Here is a 9,470-nt window from a genome sequence, read left to right on the forward strand (position 1 = left end):
CCATTACCCAACACTAGCCCGACCCATACCAACTCATATTCTATTATTTATTTCCTAATAACCCGGGTAAACTTTCTCTCTAATATTAAGTAATATAATTAATATTATCTTGAAATTTCGGGATGTTACATCGTGTTACAACAAAAAGTTGTGTAGAGTTGTTGCCGCTTTCAATGCTTCTTTCCGAGTAACCGGTTCCAAAGGTACTGAATCATCATCTCAACTTCATCATCAGTCGGATTTTGAACGGTTTCCGCCATAATTTATTCAATGCTTTGAACTTCGTAACATTCATTATTTATTATTAGACATTTTATAGTGATCAATCTAGATGTATGTACATTGAACTTGACAAGTTCATTAATGTGTGAATGCACATGGGAATTTGGAAGGTCCTTGTTTCTGTTTTATTCAAATAGGTAAAGTGAACGGGCATGCAAATTTTGAAGGTCGATGCATTAATTTGAGAGTTGCTCGCGAATATAAGCCAACTCTTTAAATTAATAATTTATTATGTTATCAATATAATCTGTCACACCCCAACCTAAGGCAGAAATGCCGGGGCGTGATCCGATTGCTCACAGCTCGAATATACTATCATAAAAAAAATGTGACAATATCTAATTAATTATTTTAATTCAAATGTACACACAATAATCAAATACAACAAAACAATTCAAATAAATAATTACAATCAATTAAATTTAAGTTTGTCTTCAATATAACCTATGGTCTTGACTAAATAGCCATACTTCAATCTAAGCAACCTGCATATGCGTAGAAAATGGAGTTTGTCAACAACACATGTTGAGTGAGATGATCACCAATTTTGAATCATTAAATAATAACATATATATATATATAGTTGATAAATGATAAATGCGCAAACCAATCTATGTGGTAATAATCAATCAAACCTTAACAAACCAAAATCAAGTATATTCGTGTGCCAATGAATCGTCGCCAAGCGAATCGGGCATTGATTACAATGACTAAATTGTCGGTTTACCTTTGCCAAGCGAATCGGGCTCCGGTTACTAAGACAGTCGTATGATCATACTAATGAGAACCCTCTACAAGGGGTATGTTGGACCTCTCCGAAACGTTATCAAGTAAACAATTAAAATTTAGCAATTAGTAAATAACATTCAACTGATATTCACACAATGATTATATTTACGATTTTGTATATATATATATAGATAGAAAATATGAATAAGTATGCATATGTCCCCAAAACGTTTGAAAATAGTGTATAAAAAGGGGAATGATCAAACTCACCTTAGATGGAAGGTAAGTGATTAATAAATTCGACAAACGAACTAATGATTTAAGCGAGTCGTCCAATACACGTCCAATGAGATTAATGATCAGAATCTGAAACTTTGTGACATGAAACCATAATTAAAAACGAACTTAATTCCACTGGAATCAATGCAAACGGATGAGTAGAACTCTAGTTATGTTGATTTTAATGTTTAAACGAGTCGAGTCTGGCCATAATCCGAACTTCGATTTGGGAATTGGGTTTTGGTCAGAACCCTTAAAATTTAATTACGAAAAGAAAGGTCTTATGGACCGAACATTGAATCCGAACAGAATTATGAGAAAACGAGAAGTCAAAGTTGTTGACTGTTTTACCCTTTATCGGGTTTTAAAGCAATTGACCAGTCAATACCCTTCAATCTCAGAAATTGATTGAAGTTTATTGACTAGGGAATATGTATGAACGATTTTACATTTTACAACTTACCCGGAAAGTGAAAGGATTGACGAGAAACGGAAGTCAAAGATCCTAAAGCAAGCAAAGTCAACGAACAAGTCTTGAATCTTTAACGAAGAGGCAAAAACCGAAGGGTTTGAGAATGAGCAGAGGTAGGTGATGGCTGGAGGAGATGTAGTAGGGTTAAGTTAAGGTTTACAGCAGGAAATTATGGTGTGTTTATATAAGAATAGCTAAAACGAACCAAATATGGGCTTTTTAGCCTGTTTAAGCAAGTATATGCGATTTAAGGAAAGAATCTTCGATTTATTCACAAAGATCTGATCTTGGACAAGGGAAAACTAATTAGGAATAGTATTTTAGTTGTATGATGTTTACTTGGACCTTAATTCACTCTAACATGCCTAAAATAAACGATTTTATACATTAAAAGAACTAGAAAACGAACTAAGGCTTAAACGATCTGTGCAGGTACCCCGTCGCGCCGCGTGACCACCTAGGGTGGTCACGTCGCGCAGCGCCCCGGGCCACAATGGGGGAAGTTTCATTTTTTTTTGCATTTTTAGTTCATATAGTTTGATATTTGGTCTATTATTAAACTTTTTATGTTTTAAATAAGAATTTAGACATTATATAAAGTATGAGGGGTATAAATTGAACACTAGAAACTTAAATATATTATTTTTGTTTAATAATGAAAATCTAAATTATTCCCGGTCGGTTTAAACGTAAACGAAAAATCCGAGATGTTACAATAATAAAATCTCGTTAAATTAATAAAATATCTTGGTTACAACATTATTAATTTACAGAGGTTTCGCTATATATTTATTAAGTATAGCCTATGTTTTTTCTTGGTTGAAATAGCAATGTAAGTGCCTTTTAAATGTAACACGCTTGATCTTTATGTATGCATAACCATATACTATTACGTATTCAACATTTAAATTTAATTTATGTATAAACTTGCGACTTATTAGAAAGTTGTGGTCATAGTATATGTATCTAAGAGTTTTGTCATTTGTTACTTATTGTATCTATTAATTATAAACTGGTGCTTTTTTTTGTTTGGAACAACGTTGTAATTGTCTTTTCAATGTAACTTGAAAGTTGAAACTGTTCGTTAGATCTCTATTTATGCATAATCGTATGCTATTACAAATATTCAACGGTTAAACTTAATTTATATATAAACTTATGACTTATTAGAAATTTGTGGTCGTAATGCACGAATCTAAGAGTCTGGCCATTTGTTACGTATAATAGCCATTAATTATAAACGGTGCTTTTTCTAGTTTGGAAAACATTGTAATTGTCTTTTCAATGTAACCGTCTTGAAAGTTGAAACTATTCGTTAGATCTCTATATTTGCATAATCATATGCTATTACATATATTCAACGCTTAAACTTAATTTATGTATAACTTGTGACTTATTAGAAATTTGTGGTCATGATGTACGAATCCAAAAGTTTGGTCATTTATTGTATCTATTAATTATAAACCCTTTTTTCAAACAACATGGTAATTGTTTTTCAATGGACAAACGAACACACAGACTCTAACGGATACTAATGGACAAACAAACACGAAGGAACACTAATGGACATTAATGGACAAACAAATATAAATGACTCTACCAAACAAACAAACATAAACGGTTACATATTAATTCAAAAAGAATAATCATAAATGGACCCTCATAATCTACACCAGTTCACCCATAAATTTGGAATTACACCACATGTTCACATGATATCCAAAAATACTTAACACTTAACATAGTAACCAAAACATGTTCAGTTTGTTTATTAAACGGACGTTACTGACGTAATCAGACGGACACTACCGAATGTTCACGAACACGGCCTCTATCCGTGTTTGTCCGTTAAGCTTACCGTGTGAAATTTTATTGTTTAATTAAACGAACGAACATAAACGAACTTCATGCCGAACGGACAATCGACGTCCGTTGGATGCCTGGTTCGCTAACAACGACTGTTCAAAAGGTAAGACCCTACCCTCTAAACAATTAAAGATTCGGGTATAAATAAGGGCTTCAAGGGTTTAACCCTTTACCTTTTAAGATAGTAATCACATCTCTTTTTCAACATTTACTAGTTGCATATATTATACGTAACTTTAATATATGAATCCTAGAACTATAATTTCATTTAATAACATTGCGAATTGTAACTTCGAAAGTTTATCAACAATTTGTGCTGATTCAAATAATATTCACATTCACAAATTACATATAGAGAAAAATTCAGTGATTCTCATATATCTGTTTTCAATCAATAGTATGGTCCTTTATTTTTATTTTTCTTAGTACTTAAGAAAATTCGGATGAATCATATATGAAATACAAATCTCTCATAAATTTCAGATGAATCGCACATCTGATATATATATCTACAAACTAATAAACGGATCAAGGGTATGAGTAAGGGTCGAGCTCTTGAAACCCTTTTACCCTTTAAGATGAAATTTAAACACCCTTCACCTAACTCATATTATATACCGGGTCTAATTAGGATTTTACGAGTCAGATAGCCGGGTTTCAAGAGTCCGGCTCTTATCATACTCACCCCTAAGCACTAGTAACATGACCAAGTGAGCCGTAAATTTGATTATTATTCATGAGCAATTGAGCATTAAAGAGTGATCCACTTATTTTTTGGATTCAATATTATTTTAAAACTCACTGTATTTATCATACGGTTCACAAATTTGTTACTTTTAATACGAATAATATTGTTATGTAAAAGATTTCCTTGTATCTAATAATTATTCTTGAGATTATCTCCAAAATAGAAGATGCACTCATGCATATCTACCTATTCTGATATATAAAAATAATTGTGAAGACATTTAATTTGGAGATTCGTTTTTAGCATAAATTTTCCGTTTAAATTCTTTTATATTTTTAATGAAATATATTTATGTCAGTGTAATCAAAACAAATAAATTTATGTTACAATCAAATAATTAATTACCTAAATTATAATTAAAATATTTATATCTTTAATAATATCATATCTATCTTTTTATTATATAATTTACATATACTGAGTATAGGAGATAAATATGGTAAATTAAATGAATGATATTTATAGGTTTAAAATGAAAAAGACAATAATAAACTAGGAATGATTGCAATTTTATTTTCATATATTCATTCAAGTTACATGGATCCATGGAGTTTTCTCTTTTTTTTCGAAACCGTAATACAAAAGCATGTTTTATTCATGCTAATTTTATAAATGATATTTTTTTTTATTTCGTTCATAATGAAATAAATTATCATCTTTTGTTAGAATTAGTTATTCCATTAAAAAATATAATCACACTTATAAAATCATTACGTGCATTTTTGTTTTTTTTTATTTTGAAGATATTACGTGAGAATACATCACATATTCATATGAATATACCATTAGAAAATATAATTTGAACTTATAAAGCCAATTAATTTGATAAAATATAAGTTTGTTTTTTAAATTTAATCATTAAATTTTTGTAGCTTAATTGCATCTCTTTTATGTATTTTGTATATCACACGAGTTCTAAAGCTAGTAATTATATATGCATGTAATCATATATAGTTTGAGATAATAAGAATGAGACAAAAAAAATTATAGGAGCCTACCCGCTCCTTTTTGTGATAAAATCCCTTTTGTGATTCAATACTAACGTAATACTAAACACATTGAGCTAGACATTCACTTTGTGAGAAAACAAGTTCAATGGGGGCCGAGTTTGAATTCTTCGCATGCCCACACGACACCAAATTGCAGATATTTTCACTAAAGCCTTGCCATGGGCTCACTTCAAGAACTTCCGATCCAACATTCGTTTGACTCCAATTTCGCCTGCGAAGGTATAAGATATTAATATGAATAATATTGTTATATAAAAGATTTCCTAGTATCTTGTAATTATTGTTGAGATCCTATCTCCAAAATTAACACACATTTAATTATTTATAGTATGAGATTATATAAACTAAGTCCAAAATTTTGCTATTTGTTATCGTGATTTTGTAATCCTAGTTGTGTTATCATAAAAAAATAACTCAAAAATTTATGATATTTGTTAAATTATTAAATATCTCCCATCTCCTCATAATCATACATACATACAATATACCCGCAGGGGATATTCATAATTCACTTGAATATCGAGACCATGGCAAAGAAGCTACCAGTTGATATAATAGACTCAGAGATACTACCAAGGCTCCCAGCAAAATCAATAGGTAGATTCATGTGTGTTTGCAAACATTGTTATCTACACAAGATTTCCGCCACAAGAACCATTATTACCACATAATCAACCAAAAACTTGTCATTCTTGACGCACCAGCAGGTACCTTTACTACCTATGATTGTGGAACCACCCCAACTGACGGATCAGGCACTACTCGTCCTCTTCCTTTCGGGTCGAGTAGTGCGGGTAGTATTATTCTAGGCAGTTATGATGGTTTGGTATGTTTAGCCACAATGAGTCCCTTTAAGTTAATGCTTTGGAATCCATTGACGGGTGCCTACAAGTTGCTCAAATCCCCTAGCTGCAACAGTATCCATAAGGATGCTTTCGGTTTCTATGTGGACGTTTCTAATGATTACAAGCTTCTGCGCGTGGTTCAGAGTCTGGGTTGTTACAGTCCTATGGCTCCACATGATGAGCCTTACATTTATTCTCAAAGACTAGATTCGTGGAGAAAGATTGAGTTGTTTAATTACCCTCACTTGCTTTGGCGGGAGTATCAATGGTTGCCGGGTGCTTTCTGTGGCCGAAATCTCTATTTTACCGTTGTAAGTAGAGAACGAGCAAGTAGAGATTGAAGTTGCGTTATTGGATTTGATGTGGAGTTGGAAACTTTTAGGGAAATACAATTTCCTAAAAAAGTTTTGGGTGGTAAAAGGTTTAATGGGAGTTTAGTGGTTATGAATGGGTGTGTTCACTTGTGTGTACCTTGTCATAATATTGATAGGGAATTCTATGTCCCATCAGTGGATATTGATCTTTGGAGGATGGATAGTGGTGGTGATGGGTGGATGAAATTGTCGGGTTACTCGGGTAAAAAGACTATTCCAGTCTCATTGACTCCGAATTGTGCAGTGAAGAGTGGGAAATGGCATGTGATTTGGGTGTTTCACAAAGCACTTAAGAAAGACGGCTGATGGCAAATCAGAAACCGTGTTTATGTATGATGCTGGTACGTTTTATGATTTAGTCCAAGCGATATGCATGGAAACTCTTGTGTCACCAAATCTCTAATTTAAGCTAGCTTAGATATGATGAATCTTTCTAGGGCGTTTAATTGTCTTCAATGTTGGGGCTACTTTCTTTTGCATGTGTTTTTCAACCATTAGATATTTTGAGCTTATATATTTGCATTATTGTTTGCATTGCTTACATAGAATTATTCTTTATTGTCAATAACAAGAGGTCTGTCTCTGAGATTTCGAGTGTCTCAGACGATTACTAAAAAAAGACATTTATGCATGATATTTTATAGACCTGATATTTGCTAATAGGTCTTGTTGCTTACTCATATTTTATGAGCCTGATTATTAATAGAACCCAAAAATTTTCTATTGTGGAAAGTAGTTTTATATAAAAAGGGCTTATATACATGTAAAGTGGGTTCATCCATCATCTCTAAATGTATTAATGAACAAACTGATGATTACCCAACAAAAATTTAAAAGATAAGTCAGCATACATATATTGACTTGTATACCTCACTAAAAAATGCCAATTGCTAGCAAACATTTATATAAAATCCCTCAAAAAAATACATGTTCTATCTAAACTTAGATCCTCAAAAAGTCAATGTGATCTCTTGTTTCTTGATTGTACAATGTACTTGAGCTTCCCAAACTCGTTTTTGTGGTTGCTTTAGTGTCGTTTTGTGATCGCCTCTTACTAGTGCTCGGTCCAATGCTCAAAGTTAGTTCAACATCATTAGGACACATATGACCATCGTGAATGCCACAACTATCTCCACATGACAAATCTTCATCCATAGATCTTGAAAGATCAAAACCTGATATTACTCCTAAATCCTCTTTGTTAATATCCAACGCAGCCCGTGGACTAAACGAAATGTGTTGTCTGGTTTCACTTCTCAAAGTAGTCATCAGATTCTTTTGAACGTTGTACAACCGATGAAGTTCCTTCACCTATAAAGCAATAATTTTCGCCAATATAACGTTGGTTTTAAATATGAAGATCTCAAGCAGACGACCCCGTGTATTGAAATAATGCACCTTGTTTTGTGAACAATGTTTTGCATTCTAATATGATGACTATTTCGAATAGTTTTCACTAACAAATAAAATGAATATTACAAATTACCTGATGTCTAAAAGTATCTTCCTGCTTCAACATCGTTTGTTTGATGAAATCTCGATATTGATTTTCAAGCATCGTATTTATTCAATCCGGCCAAGATCTAATAATACCAATACCAAGCACGTATAATGGTTCTATCTCGATGTTAAGAAGTGATGATCAACCGCTACATGAAAACATCAGTTTCTTGCTAGTTGGAAAATGAGCATGCTCTAGTTTTGATCCCATGCCTATAAAGAGTAATTGGAGGAAGTGTCAATTTATATGCAAAAGTGGTACATAAAGTTATAAGAAAATGAACCACCAAAACAGGAATAAAGTCGAATTAGTGGTCTGACAATGACAAATACCATCCGACATTAACCATTTTTGACATTATTTTAGGGTTTTTGTCAAGCCATTGAGCATCTCCGATGGGAGCTCTAGCATGCCCCTCTATATCACGTCAGCGTTATCCGTCTCTACCTTTTAGATTTCTATCGATTTAACACCCACACCCCTCACATTATGTTGGAAAATCAGGCCCCCAAACGAACACAAAAAACACCTATTATTCGGCACATAAAAAAACAATTGCATAAAGCCTTGTGTGTAACAATCCAATTCTAAGCATATTAGGACTCAAAACACCTATTTAAATAAATATTAAATCCAAACTAGACAGACATAACTCAATTAAATAAAATACTAATAATATCTAGACCTAACAACTAAATAATTAAACAAAATAAACTTTATCTTCTACCTCTTGATTTATCTCGAACCCATTTCAAACCTGATTATGATTAAACCCTTTAATCTCCCTCTAAATCATAATCTGGAGTTCTAGACCCATTTATTCATATTCGTACCATTATCAATAACTTCAACACTGATCACGCCTCCCTCTCTCTTTCCTCTCTTCTTCAAACCTAACCAAGAACGGACCGTTGTGGATGCTCTTAAAGTTTATTTGATATGATATGCATTATAAGGTTGGACCGTACAACTCGGTCGATAATTAATGGATATTATATTGAGTTGGTAAAATCTACAATAATAGCATGGATAAATGTTGCATGCATATGTAAGGCACTAGTGAAAAGTGGAGACAATGGCTAGTTGAACCCAAGTCAGAAATCTGTGATGACCTAATGTCAAAGTTGAACCACCATGGATGATTTGAGTAACAACGAAACAAATTTTGCATAGACTCGAAACCTCATAAATCTTGCTAAAAGTAAAAGTGAGTGTTGCTAGCCATAACTTAATTTGGTCGGGTACTTTTCACAATCCATTTTCTTGAACATGATAGTACGTACGTCATGGAGCACTTGCAAAAAGGTGGGTTATACTGTTTGATTATAACCCACAACAAATATTTAAAATGCCTTTTTTCTATA

Source organism: Bidens hawaiensis, unplaced genomic scaffold, assembly GCF_021521415.1.
Source record: "Bidens hawaiensis isolate Kalapana, Puna unplaced genomic scaffold, B.hawaiensis_p1.1 tig00005851_1, whole genome shotgun sequence".
Classification (NCBI taxonomy): Eukaryota; Viridiplantae; Streptophyta; class Magnoliopsida; order Asterales; family Asteraceae; genus Bidens; species Bidens hawaiensis.